Consider the following 20,530-nt stretch of genomic DNA (forward strand, 5'->3'; position numbering starts at 1 on the left):
GTCGAGGGAAAAAAGGGGGGGGGAAGTGGTAGTTGAAGTTTCTCAAATGAGCGAGAAAACTGCATTGTCCTGATGACTTGCTTTTGTTAACTGACTGGCAGTAAAAGAGAGTGTCTTGTGGAGGCTTCCAAGAAGAATCCACACCCTGTGTGTGTGATTTTGCAGAAGCACCTCTGTGGATTGCAAAGCAGTTTGTAATCCAGGTTTACTGCCTTTTGTATAAAGGCAACTGTTGAAATTTTCAGCTGAGATGACCTGTTGGTTGAGCATGATTCCGGAAATAATAATAATAATAATAATAATAATAATAATAATAATAATAATAGTAAACACTCTGCCCATCTGGCTGGGTTTCCCCAGCCACTATGAGTGGCTCCCAACAAAATATTAAAAACACTATAGAAGATCAAACATTAAAAACTTCCCTGTACAGGGCTGCCTTCAGATGTCTTCTAAAAGCCAGATAGTTGCTTATTTCCTTGACATCTGATGGAAGGGTGTTCCACAGGGCAGGTGCCACTACCGAGAAGGCCCTCTGCCTGGTTTCCTGTAACCTCACTTCTTGCAGTGAGGAAACCACCAGAAGGCCCTCGGTACTGGACCCCAGTGTCCGGGCAGAATGATGGGGGTGGAGACGCTCCTTCAGGTATACTGGGCCAAGGCCGTTTAGGGCTTTTAAGGTCAGCGCCTTTCTCTTTGTTTGCATAGCCTCCTTTAAAACTTCTTGCAATGCCAGCTGTTTACTGAGTATTCATTCAGATCTTGGGGTGGGGGGGAGGTGATACAATGTCACAGGAAGGGATTGTTACCACACACTTTCTGATGCATTTTCCTGTCACTTTCATTGCCACAAAAAGTCTGGGTGGGTTTTTGTGGGGGCGGGGGGGGGGGGTTGGAAGTGGGTTTGTTGTGCAAGAGGCAAAATTCACTTTAGTTACTCAACCAGAAATTACAGTTGAATCCCACGCACAAAATAGTAGCAGTCTAGAAGTGCCATCAAAACACCTAAAATCATGTCCACAGGTCTCATCACCTCCTGGCAAATAGAAGGGGAAGAAATGGAGGCAGTGAGAGATTTTACCTTTCTGGGATGAGTAATCAACCATTTTGTGAACCCTCACTTGCATGCTGAAATCGTACAAACCACACCAGTTCCCATTTGTGAAATCTGGCCACTGGTCCCATCACCTCCTGGCAAATAGAAGGGGAAGAAATGGAGGCAGTGAGAGATTTTGCTTTCTTGGGCTGCTTGATCACTGCAGATGGTGACAGCAGTCACGAAATTAAAAGACGCCTGCTTCTTGGGAGGAAAGCAATGACAAACCTAGACAGCATCTTAAAAAGCAGAGACATCACCTTGCCGACAAAGGTCCGTATAGTTCAAGCTATGGTTTTCCCAGTAGTGATGTATGGAAGTGACAGCTGGACCATAAAGAAGGCTGATCGCCGAAGAATTGATGCTTTTGAATTATGGTGCTGGAGGAGACTCTTGAGAGTCCCATGGACTGCAAGAAGATCAAACCTATCCATTCTGAAGGAAATCAGCCCTGAGTGCTCACTGGAAGGACAGATCCTGAAGCTGAGGCTCCAATACTTTGGCCACCTCATGAGAAGGGAAGACTCCCTGGAAAAGACCCTGATGTTGGGAAAGATTGGGGGCACAAGGAGAAGGGGACGACAGAGGACAAGACAGCGGGATGGTGTCCTCGAGGCTACCAACATGAGGGAGGCAGTGGAAGACAGGAGTGCCTGGCGTGCTCTGGTCCATGGGGTCACGAAGAGTCGGACACAACTAAACGACTCAACAACAACAACATTGGTACCTGGTAGTTTATGTGCAAACCAGGCTAACGTATGAACTATGACCTCCACTAAGGTGGCCCTTTCCGCAGGTCGCTGTAATCTTGTGAGTCTCAGAGGCTGGCTGGATAGCCCCTGCCTGGTACTTAAAATAGTGCAGGCACTGGCAGCATGAAACAAACTATTTCATTTTATATTTTAATAGCACGTCTTCACCATAAAGTGTCATTTCCAGATACAAAGCATGTTGTTTAGTCGTTTAGTCGTGTCCGACTCTTCGTGACCCCATGGACCATAGCACGCCAGGCACTCCTGTCTTGCACTGCCTCCCGCAGTTTGGTCAAACTCATGTTCGTAGCTTCGAGAACACTGTCCAACCATCTTGTCCTCTGTCGTCCCCTTCTCCTAGTGCCCTCAATCTTTCCCAACATCAGGGTCTTTTCCAGGGAATCTTCCCTTCTCATGAGGTGGCCAAAGTATTAGAGCCTCAGCTTCACGATCTGTCCTTCCAGTGAGCACTCAGGGCTGATTTCCTTAAGAATAGATAGGTTTGTTCTTGCAATCCATGGGACTCTCAAGAGTCTCCTCCAGCACCATAATTCAAAAGCATCAATTCTTCGGTGATCAGCCTTCTTTATGGTCCAGCTCTCACTTCCATACATCACTATGTATGGATCTGTCCAACATGCTACATGGTGAAAATGAGGTAAGCTGGATACAAAGCATAGAGATGCTGAAAAACATCCCCCAAAGGTTGCCGCTTTCTCTTAGAAAAAGCACTGATCACAAAAAGGCAGCTACACTCTCACTACGGTATGTGTGCCAAGACCTAAAATTAAGCTTAGTTATGAGATGAGGAAGGAAGAAAAGGTCAAGGGATTTTATGTTCTCCACTTCCCAAGATCTTCAGGGATGTTTTTTCTTTCTTTCTTTAGAAGTCCATGTCTTTTTAACTGTGAAGATACGGTGAACAATTAGACTGCTGCATTCATGTTTCTCATGCATAAAATGAGGCCCAAGGTCAAATACTCAGCGCTGCCTCTGTCCCAGGCATGCAGGAAAATAAGACAAATTCTTCCCAATGCAAATTTATTATAAAATGATTTTCTGCTCTGCTTCTTGATTTTCTGCTCTTGCCCCTTTTAGTGTTCTAGCGATTGACTTCTCGCCCTCACTTAACTACCAATTTGCTAGATTGGATTCATTATTCTTGGATTCCAATAAAGAGCTCTGTTTCCTCCTTGATAGAGAATGAAATTCCTACAGCAGGCTTACCACCGCAGCTGGGTGGAAATTTCAAATGCCCGATCCTTTGATTCTGAATTTTTCATTCCCGCTAGCTAACTAGTTCTGCCGCTTTGAACTCACAATGCAAATTCCATCGTTAAGCTGAGAGTGACGAACTCCAGATGGTCTGTGTACCGTAATGTACGCTGAGATAAACATTTTTAGTATAATTAGTAACTCGCATTAGTTTTAAGAGAGAGGGAATTAATTTTGTTAAAAATGGATATTGCCGTAGCTCTTTGGCTCCCCTCATCACATTGTTTACGAATACAGTCATTTCTCTCACACAAACTTCGATTAGCTGCCGACTTAAGCATTAATTACTGTTTATACACTGATGAAAATGGGCAGTAAAGTAATTTTCAGTTAGGCAAATGGTGGAATGAAGTCTGTTTTTATCCAGGAAGTCTTAGACAGCATTTCCTGAGCTTCTGACAGTGTGGAATACTATTGTCCCAAATTTAAAATGGATGCAGTCTTTACTCTTGCACCTGAGAGGACTTCCTTTTTGAAAACATAGGTTTTTGAAAGGAGAGCCCATCTCTACAGCTCTTGGGCATTTCATCTTATTGCCACACATGGGCAGCCTGTTGACTGATATCTATGCAGTTTTCTGCCTCCTGGCTGGTCATAGAATCATAGAGTTGGAAGAGACCACAAGGGCCATCCAGTCCAACCCCCTGCCAAGCAGGAAACACCATCAAAGCATTCCTGACAGATGGCCGTCAAGCCTCTGATTAAAGACCTCCAAAGGAGGAGACTCCATCACACTCCTTGGCAGCAAATTCCACTGCTGAACAGCTCTTACTGTCAGGAAGTTATTCCTAATGTTGAGGTGGAATCTTCTTTCTTGTAGCTTGAATCCATTGCTCAGTGTCCACTTCTCTGGAGCAGCAGATAACTGAGAAGTGCTCCAATCAGAAGTAAAAGGTAAAAGGTAAAGGACCCCTGAATAGTTAAGCCCAGTCAAAGGTGACTATGGGGTGTGGCGCTCATCTCGCTTTCAGGCCGAGGGAGCCGGCATTTGTTCACGGGCAGCTTTCTGGGTCATGTGTCGAGCAGGACTAAACCACTTCTGGCACAACAGGACACCGTGATGGAAACCAGAGTACACGGAAACGCTGTTTACCTTCCCACCCCAGTGGTACCTGTTTATCTACTTGCACTGACGTGCTTTTGAACTGCTAGGTTGGCAGGAGCTGGGACAGAGCAACGGGAGCTCACCCCGTCGCAGGGATTCAAACCGCCAATTTTTTGATTAGCAAGCCCAAGAGGCTCAGTGGTTTAGACCACAGCGCCACCTGTGCCTCCAGCTCCAATCAGAATACTTCTTAATTCTTCCTAACTTCTTAATTCTTCCTAGGCCTTATCAATGGGATGGTGGAAGTCAGGTGTTGTGCAATGGGATTACTACACCCTCCCACGTTTCTCCAATGAAATTAGGGATGTCCTATATTATTATAGGGACCCAGGTGGTCCTGTGGGTTAAACCACAGAGGGCTTGCCAATCAGAAGGTCGGCGGTTTGAATCCCCACAGACGGGGTGAGCTCCTGTTGCTTGGTCCCAGCTCCTGCCCACCTAGCAATTCGAAAGCACCTCAAAGTGCAAGTAGATAAATAGGGACTGCTCCAGCGTTTCCATGTGCTGCTCTGGTTTGTCAGAAGCGGCTTTGTCATGCTGGCCACATGACCTGGAAGCTGTCTGTGGACAAACGCTGGCTCCCTCGGCCTATAGAGCGAGATGAGCGCCGCAACCCCAGAGTCGGACACGACTGGACCTGATGGTCAGGGGGCCCTTTACCTTTTTATATTATTATTGTTGTTGTTGTTATTTTATTATTTTATTACCTATATGCCACTCATGTGAATGGGTTGCCCCAGCCACTGTGGGTGACTTCCAACATTTATAAAAACATAAAAAACATTAAACATTAAAAGAAAAACTCACTTCCCTATCCAGGGCTGCCTTCAGATGTCTTCTAAAGGTTGTATAGTTACTTTTCTCTTTGACTTGGCGGTGGCATAACTCCATCCCCTCCAACATTTCTCCAGTGAAAATAGAGATGTCCTAAGGAAAAGCAGGACATTCCAGGATCAAATCAGAAACTTGAATGGCTTCTTTAAATCCAGCACTGTCCCTGGAAAACAGGGACACTTGGAAGGTTTGGATTATTGGGACCCTATTGGAAGGAAGCAGCCCCAGAGGACAGACTCAGTAAGTCAGCTCCTTTGAGAATGCATTTATTGGCTACATCTTTGTATGTGGAGCAATGGAATAATCCAATACTTTTTGCTGTAAAAATTAGCTATGGTAAGAGACTTCTTGGAAGAAGGCAAGGAATGATAGACATAGACCCAATGGGTCAGCCTCCTCTTTGGGTGGGCGAGTCCTCACAGAAGCTTCCATTGTTCTGTTTATTTGCTCCTCGTGGCATCCTCACAGTTTGGTGGTGGCACACTCTCGCCTCCCACCGCTCTAGGATTTCTTTCAGAAGCCTTCAGTCATCTGAAAAGTATTAATGAAACATTAATCTCAGTTACATCGCAGGGTGGCTCCATTCCTCCAGCAGAGCCACCCAATAAGCCCTAACAAGAGCACATCGTAATGACTTCAAACCAATGCAGATGTGATTAGAAACAGTTTCGACACACACACACTTGCAGGACAACATCTGGTCGACATTCTGTATCTGTCAACTCCTCAATGCCCTGCCCATCTAATGTGGATTGACAGCCCTACAGGGAGCATCCGTATCACTATTATGCGTGTAAAGAATCTAACACATTGCTGGCACACTACTTATTTTTGATGATGACAATCGTTATTATTATTGATTAATTGTGTGTGTGTGTGTAAATATGTATGTATGTATTGTGTGTGTGTGTGTATATATATACACACCACCTTTCATCCAAAGATTACAGGGCAGTTGACAACATTAAAACACAAAATGCATAATACAGTCATGCCTCGGAAGTCAGATGGTATCCATTCCGGAAGTCCGTTCGACTTCCAAAATGTTGGGAAACCAAGGCGTGGCTTCTGATTGGCTGAAGGAAGCTCCTGCAGCCAATCGGAAGCCAGGGAAGCCCTGTCGGGTGTTTGGCTTCCAAAAATAGATTACAAACCGGAACAGTCACTTCCGGGTTTGCGGCAATTGGGAGCCAAAACTTTCGAGAACTAAGCTGTTCGAAAACCAAAGTACGACTGTATAATAATAATAAAAAGCGATATCTGCCCCTGGAACCACAGAAGTTAGATATCTCAGATTTGGGCCACTTTGGCCATAATGATGCCAGTTCGATTATTTTATTTATGTTTATTATGTCAACCCCCCCTCCCTCTCCTCCCATGTACCAACTTTGACGGAACACAGAAATCTGCCTTGCACAGAGTCAGACCCGTTAGTCCATCTAACTCGCTACTTTCTAAACCAGCCCATAGCAGCTTTTCAGAGTTTCAGACATGGGGTCTATCCCAGCCCCTCCTGGAGATTCCAGGGATCAAATCTAGGATCATCTGAATGCAGGGCAGATGCTCTCCCACAGAACTCCAGCCTCTCCCTGAAATGTAGATCTGCTGGTGCTTCACTTCTCATTGTTTAAACTAAAAAACCTTGTTACACCCAGAATAGGGAGCTCTGGCTAAATGTTGGGTCGCTAAGCAGGATCTTAAACCATGGTTAGCGAGCCGGCATGAAGCCCTATTACCCACATCCTTTCTAGAGAAGACAGGGAAGTGTGGTTTAAACAGACCAGGATCACACCTCGTGTTAAAGTCAGCACACAAGAGGAAGGGTGCGATGCTCATTCCAAATGTTGTGGACACCAGGATCATGACCTCAAGGCTGGCCCAGTCAGTCTCTAACCTTTACGTTTAGATATTTGAAATTGAAATATAGGTCAGAAGCGCCGCTGGGGGGAAATTATGCCGAAGAGAGTTTGGGTGGCTGGGTGCGCTGCAGGCAGGGATATGGTGAAGCCCCTGTCTCCTACAGATGGACCTCTCTCGGCGCAGCATTGCAGAGAAAAAGCGAAGGCTGTGGTTTCAGAACAGGGGTTAAGAGGTGCAACAGGGGAGTCCTACACTTATTATTGGCTACTGTGCCGGAGGAAGCAACTGGGGAGTTCAGGGATATTTTATATAGAGATATTTTGTGTGTCCTTGTTTCTCAATTTGACCCTTTTACATGGTTTTGTATGTTTTGTGCCATTTTATGCATTATGATTTGCTGTTATTTTTATTGATTATAGATTAGTAGTTCTTCATTGTGATAAATGTAAAGTGCTTAATTATTTGCTGGTGTTTTTAATTTACTGTTTACCATTGGATTCATATGGATTGTTGAATACAGTGGTACCTCTACTTACAAATAACTCTACTTACGAATTTTTCTACTTACGAACGGAGCTCCGTCCACCATCTTGGATGCGGTTTAGATAGGATTTTTTCTACTTACGAATTTTTAGATAGGGTTGCTTCGACTTACAAATTTTTTCTCCCAATGCATTCCTATGGGATTCGACTTACAATTTTTTTCGACTTACGAATGTGCATTCGGAACGCATTAAATTCGTAAGTAGAGGTCCCACTGTTTTGCTTTATTTGATATAAGTTCCTTCAGTAGCACCTTAAAGACCAACTAACTTAGTTGGTCTTTAAGGTGCTACGGAATGATTTTTTTATTTTGTTTCGACTTAGACCAACACGGCTACCTACCGGTAATTTGATATAAGTTGTTTATTTTAAAGTCATTGTGATTTTTTAATATTGGATCAGATTGTGACTATTAATGTTTGATGTTTGATTGTTATTTGTATATGTGTTGGAAGCTGCCCAGAGTGGCATCCCATGATGACAATGACGACGACGACGCCCCACACCACGTTTTCAGTCGATTCAGTTCACCCACATTCAGTTGCCTTTGATCCAGTGTCCAGTGTCCAGATGAGCCTTGTTTTCACCGTCACCAAAAGACTTGGGTATCGTTTGGTTCTTCCCGTTTTCTTCATGGGAATGAAGTGCAGCCACATTCCCATAAACAAACGTCTTAAGGGAGGAAGCAAAATGGAAGGCTTCATAAGGAGCCCAAATATTAACCTCGTTCTTCTTTCTGTTTAAAATGGCACAACCACCCATGGTTTCTGCACATTGTTCTCATATTGTTTTGTAACAGGACACATCTGATTTCTGAGATTGTCCCTGAGGCAGCCACTAATGGCAACACTCAACCCCTTTTCTTGCCTCTTCATTGCATTATCCATGACAGACCCCGTGTTGAACGGCTGAAACTAATTAATAGAGATCTTAAACACATTTGGGCATGCTTTTTAAGATTGTGAAGGCTGGAATAGGAGGCCAAGTTGAGGTTTGATTAAATTGTGTACTGTGTAGGGGCAACAGTCACCTTCTATGCATCTCACTTCAGAAAAGCAAGGTCTCTCTCTCTCTCTCTCTATACCGTATATATGATATCTCTGTCAAATGGGTGACAGAGATGAAAAACACTTGGATAAAAAGCTGGGGAGAGATATCTGAGCAGGGTGTGGTCTGATGTTTTGCACTCACATGTTCCATACACATTTACAGTGGTACCTCAGTTTACAAACACAATTGGTTCCAGAAGTCTGTACTTAACCTGAAGCGAACTTAACCTGAAGCGAACTTTCCCATTGAAAGTAATGGAAAGTGGATTAATCTGTTCCAGATGAGTCCACGGAGTACTCAACCTGAAGCGGACTTACCCATTGAAAGTAATGGAAAGTGGATTAATCCGTTCCAGATGGGTCCGTGGAGTACTTAAACTGAAAATACTTAAACTTAAGTATTAATACTTAAGTATTACTTAAACCGAGGTATGACTGTAGTGTACATTGAAAGCACATGACTTCCCCCAAAGAATCATGGGAACTGTAGTTTGATAAGGATGCTGGGAATTATAATTCTGTGAGGGCTAACTACAGTTCCCAGGTTCCTTTGGGGGAAGGCTTTAAAGCATTAAATGTGATTTAACATCCACATTTAAAGCACATTCAGTTCAACTGAGTGTTCCTGACCATTAATACCAGAATGAGTTTCAATGCAAAGGACCACCATGAATCAGACCAAGACGTTGCGTCTGTTATTGACCTTTTCCAGCTCTTTCAGATAATAATCTCTTTATCCCAAGTAATAGAAGCTTAGACAATAAAAGATGTCCTCAGACGACACTAAAGAGTATTTTAATCTAAAGGGTTCCAAACTTATAAACTTCGGGCTACTGATGCTGAAAATATCCCTGCTAAGGAAATAAAATAGTAAAGTTACTCTGGAAGTCTATTTTTGGAAAAAGGCAAATCCTCACCTGTCTTGTGACAAATAACTTTTTTTAAGAAAAAGAGAGTATAGACAAACTAACATACAAGCCGGGGCTTAATTCCAGTCAAAGTTAGTAGGGACTAAATCCCATTCAAAGCAAGAGAACTTCTGGTGGACATCTAAAAGGGTAAAAGAATATTGGGAAATGATTTATAATTAATTGAAAAAAGATGTTTAAAAGTACTCCCCCCCCCCCCCGCAAAAAGTGTCCTTTCTGTTGGGGATAATTCAGACTGAAATTCCCAGGTGTCAGAAAAGGTTATTTATGTATGCAACAACTGCGGCCCATGTTTTGTTAGCCCCAAATTGGAAAATGAAGTGAGTTCCCAACCAAAGAAGAATGGCAACTTACAGTAAGTTGACAGAATATGCACAACTTGCAGACTTATAAGAGAAAAAGAAGAGCATACGTTTAGAGAAGATTGGAAAACGTTCATTGAATCTATGGGAAATAATTGTGTTCAGCTGAAAATGCTGGCAGCATTAAGATAAATTCAACAGTGTAAATAAGCTTTGGTGGACGCAATAATGGAAAACTGATTGGTATAGTTTTTGTAAAATATGCAAGGATTTAAGATATGTAAACTGAACCATGGAAAGAGAAGAAGGAAAGTCATTGATATTTTAAGGATGTAAAATGAGTATTTGAAATTGTAAAACAGAAAAATTATATATATATAAAAAAACAAAGCAAGAGAACTTGAGTGAGTAGATATTAAGTCTTGCTATTGTCTTCCTGGGACCCAATGATGACTAACGTGAGGCTCAGGAGTGAAAGATGAACATATTAAAAATAAAGTCTCCATCTATTTCATACCAATAGCTTCACGATTAACTCTATATCTATCTATCATCTATCTATCTATATCTATCTATCTATCTATCTATCTATCTATCTATCTATCTATCTATCTATCTATCTATCTATCTATCTATCTATCTATCTATCTATCTATCTATCTATCTATCTATCTATCTATCTATCTATCTATCTATCTATCTATCTATCTATCTATCTATCTATCTATCTATCTATCTATCTATCTATCTATCTATCTATCTATCATCTATCTATCTATCTATCTATCATCTATCTATCTATCTATCTATCATCTATCTATCTATCTGCTAGCCTTATTAGGGATAGACCACATAATTTCTTCTAAACGTCTACCATTAGATGGGGGGGGCAGGACAGTTTTGCCTCCTATTTCTTTGAATGGGAAAAATCTTCACATCTGAAATTAATACCTCAACTTGTGTCTTAGGGTCTTTTACAAGTAGCTCTATGAACTACTGTGTTTTCCTGAAAATAAGACACTGTCTTATTTTTATTTTTCCTCAAGAATGGCTTATTTTCAGGGGATGTCTTATATTTTTAATGCGTCCAGCCTCGCCTCTTCCTTTGCGCCCTCCAGAACTGCGCCTATCACTATGTCTTATTTTATGGGTATGTCTTATTTTCAGGGAAACAGGGTAGATAGAATCATGGTTCAGTTATGGGTAGCTAATTTGAGATTCTGATCTTCATGCTCTTTGGATGGTGAAATGAGTGAAGAAATGCAGCTGAAAATGTGGTCAGCCCCCCCCCCATGCTGTGTTTGGGGGCTCCTCCTGCTCATTTTCCTGAATGGGGTCCTGGGCTTGTCCCCAAATCCCACTCCGACAGCCCCAATGGATAAGATCTTATGCTTTTGTATGATACCTGCTATTTGGAATCATTCCCAACCTTTTATTATCATGCAAACCATATAGGAAGGATGGTAGGAGCCCCTCAAGGTGACGAATCTGCCTGGTTTGGGGGTCACATTGCTGAAGAATCACAGTGTGTGTGTGTGTGTGTGTGTGTGTGTGTATATATATATATATATTGTATATCAATATTCATATTTGTAGAAAGCCATCTCCACTAGGAACTAGGAAGAGTTTGGATTTGATATCCCGCTTTTTCACTACCCGAAGGAGTCTCAAAGCGGCTAACATTCTCCTTTCCCTTCCTCGACCACAACAAACACTCTGTGAGGTGAGTGAGGCTGAGAGACTTCAGAGAAGTGTGAGTAGCCCAAGGTCACCCAGCAGCTGCATGTGGAGGAGCGGAGACGCGAACCTGGTTCACCAAATTACGAGTCTACCACTCTTAACCACTACACCACACTGGCTCTCGAAGGTAATGGGGCCCTTCATATCTCCAGCTGTCCTTTGTCAACAATAAATTGTCACTGGTTTTTTGTATTGTATATGTGCTATATGGTAATTTATGGACTTACTAGGTATCTCAAGCCATCAACCAGTCCATGCAGAATGTAGGCACCCTATATATAGAAATGAGCAAACCAGTGATATTTGAGGAAGAAGGCGGGGCCCTATGACTTACATCATAGGAGCCTACCCAACACAAAACATTTGCTGTATGTAGGTTTTATTTTATTTGTTTTTTATCTTGTATTTTGGAAATGTACATCCAGGTTTTTTTCCCTTTAATTTTTTTGGGGCCCCCAAGAGAGTGGGGCCCTAAGCTAGAGCTTGTTTAGCTTATACGTAAATCCGGCACTGTGCCAGTGCCACAGTTTTGCAACCTGTTGCATTCGGAGCAGGAGACAACAGATTGCAAAACATCTGGTGCAAATCAGCACAGGTAACCTAAACAGCACAGTTGTGGTCAAGGCATTGGTTTTAAAAAGCCCAATAGAAATTCATTGGGAGGCAGGCATAATACGATGCCATTTGCATTCAGCTTTGAGGTAGCAGAGCTCATTTCCTTCTTATATTAGATGCAGCCTTTGGGATGCAATAGCTTTTCCACTTAAGTCCCCAGAAAGCCTTCAACCCCCCCTCCCCAATAACTCCATGGCAGTTGAATACATCCTTGGGCACTGCTTGGAGACAGTGGTAATCTTGGAATGTAATTGTGTAATCTGCTGAAATCTATTAAATGTTGTCTCGACACGTGTTTCAAAGGATCAAAGGCGTCTTATCTGATTAACGGGGAGAAAATGCATTTAATTTTGGCTTTTCATCTGCCTCTGATTTAGGCAACTGCTAGAGGATAGTTACCAAAGTTGTTGAATCAGTATTTTTAATCCCTTGTGTAAAGTCTGGAGTTCCCATTCTGGTATTGCATGTGGACTGAATATTCTATAAATATATTGAGGGGTTTTTTTGGCTTCTCAGTCGTCAATGCTAACACATAAGATATTTCTTTCTTGATTTTGATTGTACCCCTTTCTTGGGAACAAATTGGGGTGGGGTTTTTTTTTTATACTCAGCACAGGGAGAACACTTTGTTGAAGGGCAAACCTGCATAGTACAAATAATGCAGCAGCCAGTCCATGAGAAGAAAAAAATGGGTTCTTCTAAGACCTTAGAGATCAAGTCTGAAATTATTTAATGGAAGAAGACAGGGTTCCTAAGCTGTGGTTTGTGGACCACCAGTGGTCTGTGAGCTTCATCCAGGTGGTCCATGGTGTGTTTCTGAAGAACACATACCACGTGAACTCCACGGAACTTAAATTATAATACAATAAAATGCTACGTAAGAAATAAACCAATAAAATACAATTAGAAGCCAAACAACCACTAGTACAGTGCACTACAATTGCTACAACAGCCCCCCAAAAAACCATTAGGTGGTTCATCAAGGGCCTTGGCCCTTTCGAGTGGTCCATGGGCAAAAAGGTTTGCCTTCCCATTTCACTGGGAAATTGTCGTGACCATTCATGGCTAGGAAGATCATGTGAAGAGCTCTTGTGGATCAGACAGAAGGTCTATCTATTCTAGTATCCTGTAGCCCACTGTAGCCAACCAGATACCCTAGGAAAGTCCACCGCCAGGTACTAAATTAAGAGTTCAGAATGGCTTGGGGAGAAAATCAAAAATGGGTTTTCGAGCAGCAAAATTATGCACTTAGTTCCATCAGTGAAAACGAATGCCTGGTCTGAGCCTCCACAAAGAGGCACCCTGTTTCTGAATGCAAAGAGTGCTGATCCTGTTCTCCACTACCACCACTGCTATTTGTCATCTGCTACTGGGACGCGGGTGGTGCTTTGGTCTAAACCACTGAGCCTAGGGCTTGCCGATCAGAAGGTCGGCGGTTCGAATCCCCGCGACAGGGTGAGCTCCTGTTGCTCAGTCCCAGCTCCTGCCAACCTAGCAGTTCGAAAGCACATCAAAGTGCAAGTAGATAAATAGGTGCTGTTCTGGCGGGAAGGTAAATGGTGTTTCCGTGCATTGCTCTGGTTTGCCAGAAGTGGCTTAGTCATGCTGGCCACATGACCTGGAAGCTGTCTGCAGACAAATGCCGGCTCCCTCAGCCTATAGAGCGAGATGAGCGTGCAACCCCAGAGTCATCCGCGACTGGACTTAATGGTCAGGGGCACCTTTACCCTTTACCTTTTTACTGGTTGGTGGAGTCTTGTTAAAAAAATAAAAAGTAGATCCTGAAAACCTGAAGTCTGCCCACCCCTATAAAGTGTCACCAACCAGCATTTCCAGATTCAATTCATCTTCAATTCGTATATAAACGACTTGGATAAAGGAACTGAAGGGATGCTGATCAAATTTGCAGATGTCACCAAGCTGGAGTAGCTAATGTCTCAGAAGATTCCAGACAAAGCTAACAAAATGAATTTCAATAGGGACAAATGTCAGGTTCTACACTTAGGTAGGAAGAACCAGATGCACAAAATGTAAGGGGACGACGGCACATGGCTTATTAGCAGTACATGTGAAAAGGATCTAGCAGTCTTAGTAGACCACAAGCTGAACATGAGTCAACAGTATGATGCAGCAGCAAAAAAAGAAGAAGAAGCTAACGCTATTCTAGGCTGCATCAAGTGTCCCAACTGAGGGAAGTACAGCTCTATTCTTCCTTGGTCACACCTCACCTGGAATGTATTGAGTTCTGGGTACCACAATTTAAGAAGTTTATTGGCAAGCTGGAACGTCTGCAGAGGAGGGCAACCTAGATGATCAAGGGTCTGGAAACCTTAGGAGGAATGGATGAAGGAATTGGGTAGTAGTAGTAGTGGTGGTAGTAGTAATATATTTGTATCCCGCCCATCTGGCTGGTTTTCCCCAGCCACTCTGGGCGGCTTCCAAGAAAGATTTAAAATACATTAACCAGGGCCGCCTTAAGCACCTCTGGCGCCCTGGCGCCGTGGTGCGATGGATCCCTCCGGCGCCCCCCGGCGCCCCGTTTTCCAGCGCGATGGGCGGCCGGGCTCAGTGCACAGCTCGGCTGCCGAGGGCGCTGTTGCACGGTGGGCGGTCGGGCTTAGTGCGCAGTGCTGCTGCTGAGGGCGCTGCTGCGCGGCGGAGCGGCCGGCGCCGTGGCACCCTGCGCCACCCAGCCTGGTCGTAGGGCCGGCCCTGACATTAACAATACTGTAAGTTTAATCTGGTAAAGAAAAGACTGAGAGCAGATATGATAGCCACCTTCAAATATCTTAAGGGCTGTCACAGTGTCACATGGAAGAAGAAGCATGCTTGTATTCTCCTGCTCTGGGGAGGGCAGGATCCAAACAAATGGTTTCCAGTGACAAGGAAGGAGATTCCAGCTAAACATCAGGAAGAACTTTCTGGTGGTAAAAGCCGTTCAACAGTGGAACGAGAGGTGGTAGACTCGCCTTCCTTGGAGGTTTTTAAGCAGAGGTTGAATGGCCACCTGTCAAGGATGCTTTAGAGAGGCTTTTAATGTTTAATTGATTATTTTATTTCACTATTCTGTTGAAGGCCGCCCAGAGGGGCTGGGGAAGCCCAGCCAGATGGGCGGGGTATAAATAAATTATTATTATTATTATTATTATTATTATTATTATTATTATTATTATTATTTAGCTGAGAATCCTGCATTGCAGGGGGTTGGACTAGATGACCCCTGGGCGTCCCTTCCAACTTTACAACTCTATATGATTCTGCGTTGAATTAGTAGAGTCAACTCATGTTGAATCCATCCCGATTTCCATGGCCAGTTTTTTGTTTAAAGATCAGGGCAAGGCAAGGGGAAAGAGCTCTATGACAAGACATACCCTACCCATATGTTTTAAATGAAGGAGGAAAAATATTTTAAATTGGAGATGCTGGAGTTTATTCTGACTGCACAGCAGGTGCTTCGCCACAATGGAAACAGGCAAGTGCAGAAAATAGAAACATTTCAGTAGTTTCATAGTTCCAAAGCTGCAGATCTGACCACTTTTGTATTATTTTTAACCATCTTGACAATTCCAGGCATCACGTATTAAGCTTTTGGGCAAAGGTGCTGTGATCTGCCTGCCAACCCTATATTATAGCAAGTTATCTTTAATCAAGATGCTTATCTGCAACCAAGTTTGTCTTAATTAACTGACAAGTGAAGTGAGCAAATTGCTCTGATTTGTATTAATCTGCCTGTGACATTTTAAAATAGCCTGCAGGGTTTGGTGACCATATCTCACAAAGTGTGTTTGTTTTTGAGATAGCAAGATCATTTCTTGAACAAGTGATTTTCCCTGTTAGATTTAGTTGAGCCCATTTGTGCATAAAAAGTTCATTGTATAACACCGAGCTCCGTCACACACCTTAAGGGTTATGTCTGTTTCAGCACTTTTTAATGTAGGGATGGGCAAATCTATTTTTGGTCTGTGCTACATTCCATGGGTGGTGCTGTGGGTTAAACCACTGAGCCTAGGGCTTGCCGATCGGAAGGTCGGCGGTTCGAATCCCTGCAACAGGGTGAGCTCCCGTTGCTCGGTCCCAGCTTCTGCCAACCTAGCAGTTCAAAAGCACGTCAAAGTGCAAGTAGATAAATAGGTACCACTCCGGCAGGAAGGTAAACAGTGTTTCCATGCGCTGCTTTGGTTCGCCAGAAGCGGCTTTGTCATGCTGGCCACATGTCCTAGAAGCTGTACGCCTGCTCCCTTGGCCAATAACGTGAGATGAGCGCCGCAACCCCAGAGTCAGTCATGACTGGACCTAATGGTCAGGGGTCCCTTTACCTTTACATTCCATGATTGATTGATTTTATTAAATCCGTTCCCTTTGCTTTCTGTATTAATTGGCAATATATCTATATCTTTTGATGCATTCAAACAGCTGGAGTGTGTCACAACATTCAGAGAACTGTGAAATCCAGTAGATACCTAAGTTCTGATCCACACAGCCAGAGGCATGTGGGTCAGGCTATTGCATATAAAAAAATCACAAAGATCCAATAATTTCTCAAGTATCCCCTGCTTTTGTATGCCATGAAGTTGAATTCAGTACCTGTATTGGATCAAATTCATCTTCTCATGACCCTTCCTCTTGATGGTACAGTAAGTCCCTGCTCCCGGCTACTGTCTGTATGGGGAGGAGGAGAGACCAAAATAAATTAATACACAGCTTGAAGCTGCAGACATTCCCTGGTTTCCACTTGGCTGAGCCTTAAGGGATGCAAGATGCTGTTCTCTGGTCTGATCTAGCCAGGGGTCTTGGGCTCAGTGACACCTGTGCATCTAAGGCATTTTGCGTCAGAAATAGTGTGCTGAGAATTGTAGCTCTTTGAGGAATAAACTGCATTCGCCACAGTTCTTTGGGGGAAAGCCATGTGCTTTTAAATGTATGGTGTGGCAGTGACCCTACACTCACAAGTTCACAAAGGCAGTTTTTAACCAGCCAGTTTTTAACCAGTGTGCATTGTGTATATCAGGCATCCCAAACATCAGCCTCCAGATGTTTTGGACTACAATCATCTCCTTCCCTGACCACTGGTCCTGTTAGCTAGGGATCATAGAGTAGTAGTGGCCAAAATATCTGGAGGGCCGCAGTTTGGGGATGCCTGGTTGATATAAATGAACTTGAGTCTGTGGCAAGTATTGTGCAAAGATGTGCAATGCGCCAGATAAATCTTACCAACAACAAATACTAATATTGTCACTGTAACATGCAAGCAATGCTCATCTCTCTCTCTCTCTCATCACTCTCTATCTCTCTCTACTCTCTCTCTCTCTACTCACTCTCTCTCTCTCTCATAGTGTGTGTGTGTGTGTGTGTGCTTTGGGGGGGGCACATGCATTAGCTTTTGTGATTTTTGCATTTTGCATTTACAATCCTGTACCTCTGTAGTTGACGGTCGTGACCATTGACAGTGTTCAAAAGGATTCCTGCAGGACTGATGTGTCACGGGTGGAGTGCTCTCCAAACCCTGTCATTTTTAAGAATGTGGTGAGCCAGGATAGGGCAGTCCAACAGTGATCTTAACATGCATGTATGTTGCGACTTCTAGTACTCTCTAAACAGATATATTATAGATTTGTGAAGATGGAGGTGGCTGAGGGGTCTCTTATTTGCAAGGGAAACCCAGAGCTGATTTACAGTGCCAAGCGAACAACATGTTAAAACATTATCCTTTCCCCTCTGGCTTCCTAGTCCTTTATAAGAATCCGCTCCTCTGTGCGGCCTGCTCAGGGCGGCATCCCTCTGAGCTTTCCAAATCGTAAAGCAAGAGCCCGAGAAGAATCCTGCAGCCGCCTAAAACCTCCTGGATTAATTTAAGCCATCTTGCGCCGCCAGGGCAGGCGATGAAACGGAGCCTTTCAGAGCCTGAGACAGCAGCAGGACATCCTGTTTCGGTTTAGAAATTGCCCCCCTTTCCCTGCCCTGGCTCACCCACCCACCCACCCATAAAACAAAGGAGCCCGAGAAATAATCTCTGGCAGAGGAGAAGCGGCTCAAGAGGTATTGATTGTCGCGCTGGCACTGGGCCAAAGCTACCGTGTCACAAAAATGGGCCCAGGAAGAAAGCTATGAGAAAGCTATCAAAGAGCAGGGAAAGGGGGAAGTCATTAAACTACTACCACCAGCAACAAAACTCTCGTTTGTTCAACTTCTTTCTTTCTAATGCATCAAATTAATCCCTCTGTGCAAAAAAGGGAAACAAAAAAAAAGCCCTTTCCTTTGGCCAAGCCATACAATTCCAGGCTGGTTGTGTTTTTGTTTTTATTGTTTGGTTGTCTTTCATAAACAGCTCTGCGAGAGGCCGTATCCACAGACCACGTGGGGTGAAATTTCATTAATGAACAATCATAGTCTTGGTGGTGCAGGGTTATAATAAAGGCATAAGGCTCCTGAGCTTAAAGGACACACATCTTGTCCAGCCTAGAGGGGCAGTTGTGGACTTTCCTTGTCGTTGTTGATATTGTCATCTTGTTGTTCTGGAGTATAATGGAGAAGGAGGACAACAGAGCCATTTTGGGCATTGTGTGTGACAAGCCAGGGGTTGCCACCTGGTATATATGCTCAAGAGGTGCAGAGATGGAAGCAGTGTCCTGAGGAAATGGGAAGATCTGGGTTCAAATCCCCCCCCCCGCACCTATAAAGCTCGCTGGGTGATCTGTTAATCATGTCTCAGAGCCTTGATAGGGCCGTTGTGAGGATGAACTGAGGCATCCCATACACACCCACTTGCTATTCTTGAGGAAAGTGTGAGTTGAAAAGGTAATAAATATGGCTAGAATTCTTTAATATGCTGTCTTTCACGCCCTGTGTCGAAGGCAGACTTCTTCTTGCAGCTGGAGAAATGGGACCCAGCGTTTCTGAAGATTAGCTTTGGAGCTCCAAATGCAACAATGCCGGCCACTGGAAATCTTCAATAGGCTAATAAAATGTAAATCATTTATTAATAATTGTGTTGTGGGAGGCAGGTTAAAAGGGTAATCGAGGCTGCACTGCTCAAGATTAAAGTGTTATTGCCATGCATAAAATCGAAGCCCCGTCTTGCAAGGCTGTAAGGAAATAACTCCTTTGGAAAGAGTTTTATAGCCTCTGGTTTACAAGGAACTGCCGCACCGTCTAGTTAAGCATGTTATTCCCATACGTGTCTTTTAGCAACCTGGGGGGTTCCTGTCTGCCGGTGGGACCCTAATTATTTAAATGAATGGAACAAAATAGTAAGCCCCTCTTGTGAGCTTCTAGCTTGAGACAGGCACAGGGGAAGTTTGCTCTGCTTATTCGCAAAATTGCTGCTGTTTTTCTTCTTTTTGCAAAGAAAGGAAAGACGCCCTGCTTTTAACTAGTGTTGGGGCATTGCCTCTTACGGGGAAACCTGTTTTGAAGCCACTTCTGGTGGCCGGTGGTTTGGCAGGGTTTGGCATCGCAAAAGACGGACCATTTCAGGAGCATCTTGTGCCCCAGGGGCGCATCGCGTTTACACCGCAGAGGAAGGGAACTCCGAAGTGTGGAGATGGTGGCAGGCTCCTCCTCCTCCCCCCCCCTCTCCTCGGTACCCTGACAGTTCAGTAAATAGTTGGAGCAAATACAGAGCTGTGAAAACATCTGTTCCCTGATCTGCACAATGTTGTTGTTCTTTGTAAAAAGAACGGGGAAGTCCTTGACATGTAAACAGACGAAAAACATGAAGGTGGAGAAGGACAGGGTCTCTCCACATCCAGAGTGCTGCAAAACATCAATATAGCTGCATGTTGTATTGTCTTTGCAAACATGGTGTGCATTTCTTCCACTTTCTTGAGTTTTCTTGTATCAACAGTAACATAGAATCATAGAGTTGGAAGAGACCACAAGGGCCATCCAGTCCAACCCCCTGCCAAGCAGGAAACACCATCAAAGCATTCCTGACATATGGCCGTCAAGCCTCTGCTTAAAGACCTCCAACACACACACACACACACACACACACACACACACACACACACACTACACACTCACACCATCACTGATATCTACCAATTCATTGAATGAATCTTTAACTGACATAATTCATTACCAAAATGAATAGCCATTGTCAAATAGCTTCAGGCGACAACGCGCATACAGGTGGATGTTGCTCTAGAATTTGAGATTGCCCCATCATGGATCAATGGGCCAGCTCTCCCATTATTATTCTTGCCCTGCAACTTCATGGTCTCTGCGCACCAGGGCCCGACAGCACCGTCCTTCTGAACCATGCAACACCCTCCCATCTGTCTCCTCTTTGTGCATTGCAGAGATTTGCGCCCCACCCTTCAAGCACGTTCCAAGATGGCTCAAAAAGAATAAAAAATACAACTGAAACAATGGAAAGCAGTCGAAAATGTGCAACGGCGTCTTCTGAAAGAGCAGCAGAAAACTATCAGC

The sequence above is a fragment of the Zootoca vivipara genome, chromosome 16, assembly GCF_963506605.1.
Source record: "Zootoca vivipara chromosome 16, rZooViv1.1, whole genome shotgun sequence".
In the NCBI taxonomy this organism is placed as follows: domain Eukaryota; kingdom Metazoa; phylum Chordata; class Lepidosauria; order Squamata; family Lacertidae; genus Zootoca; species Zootoca vivipara.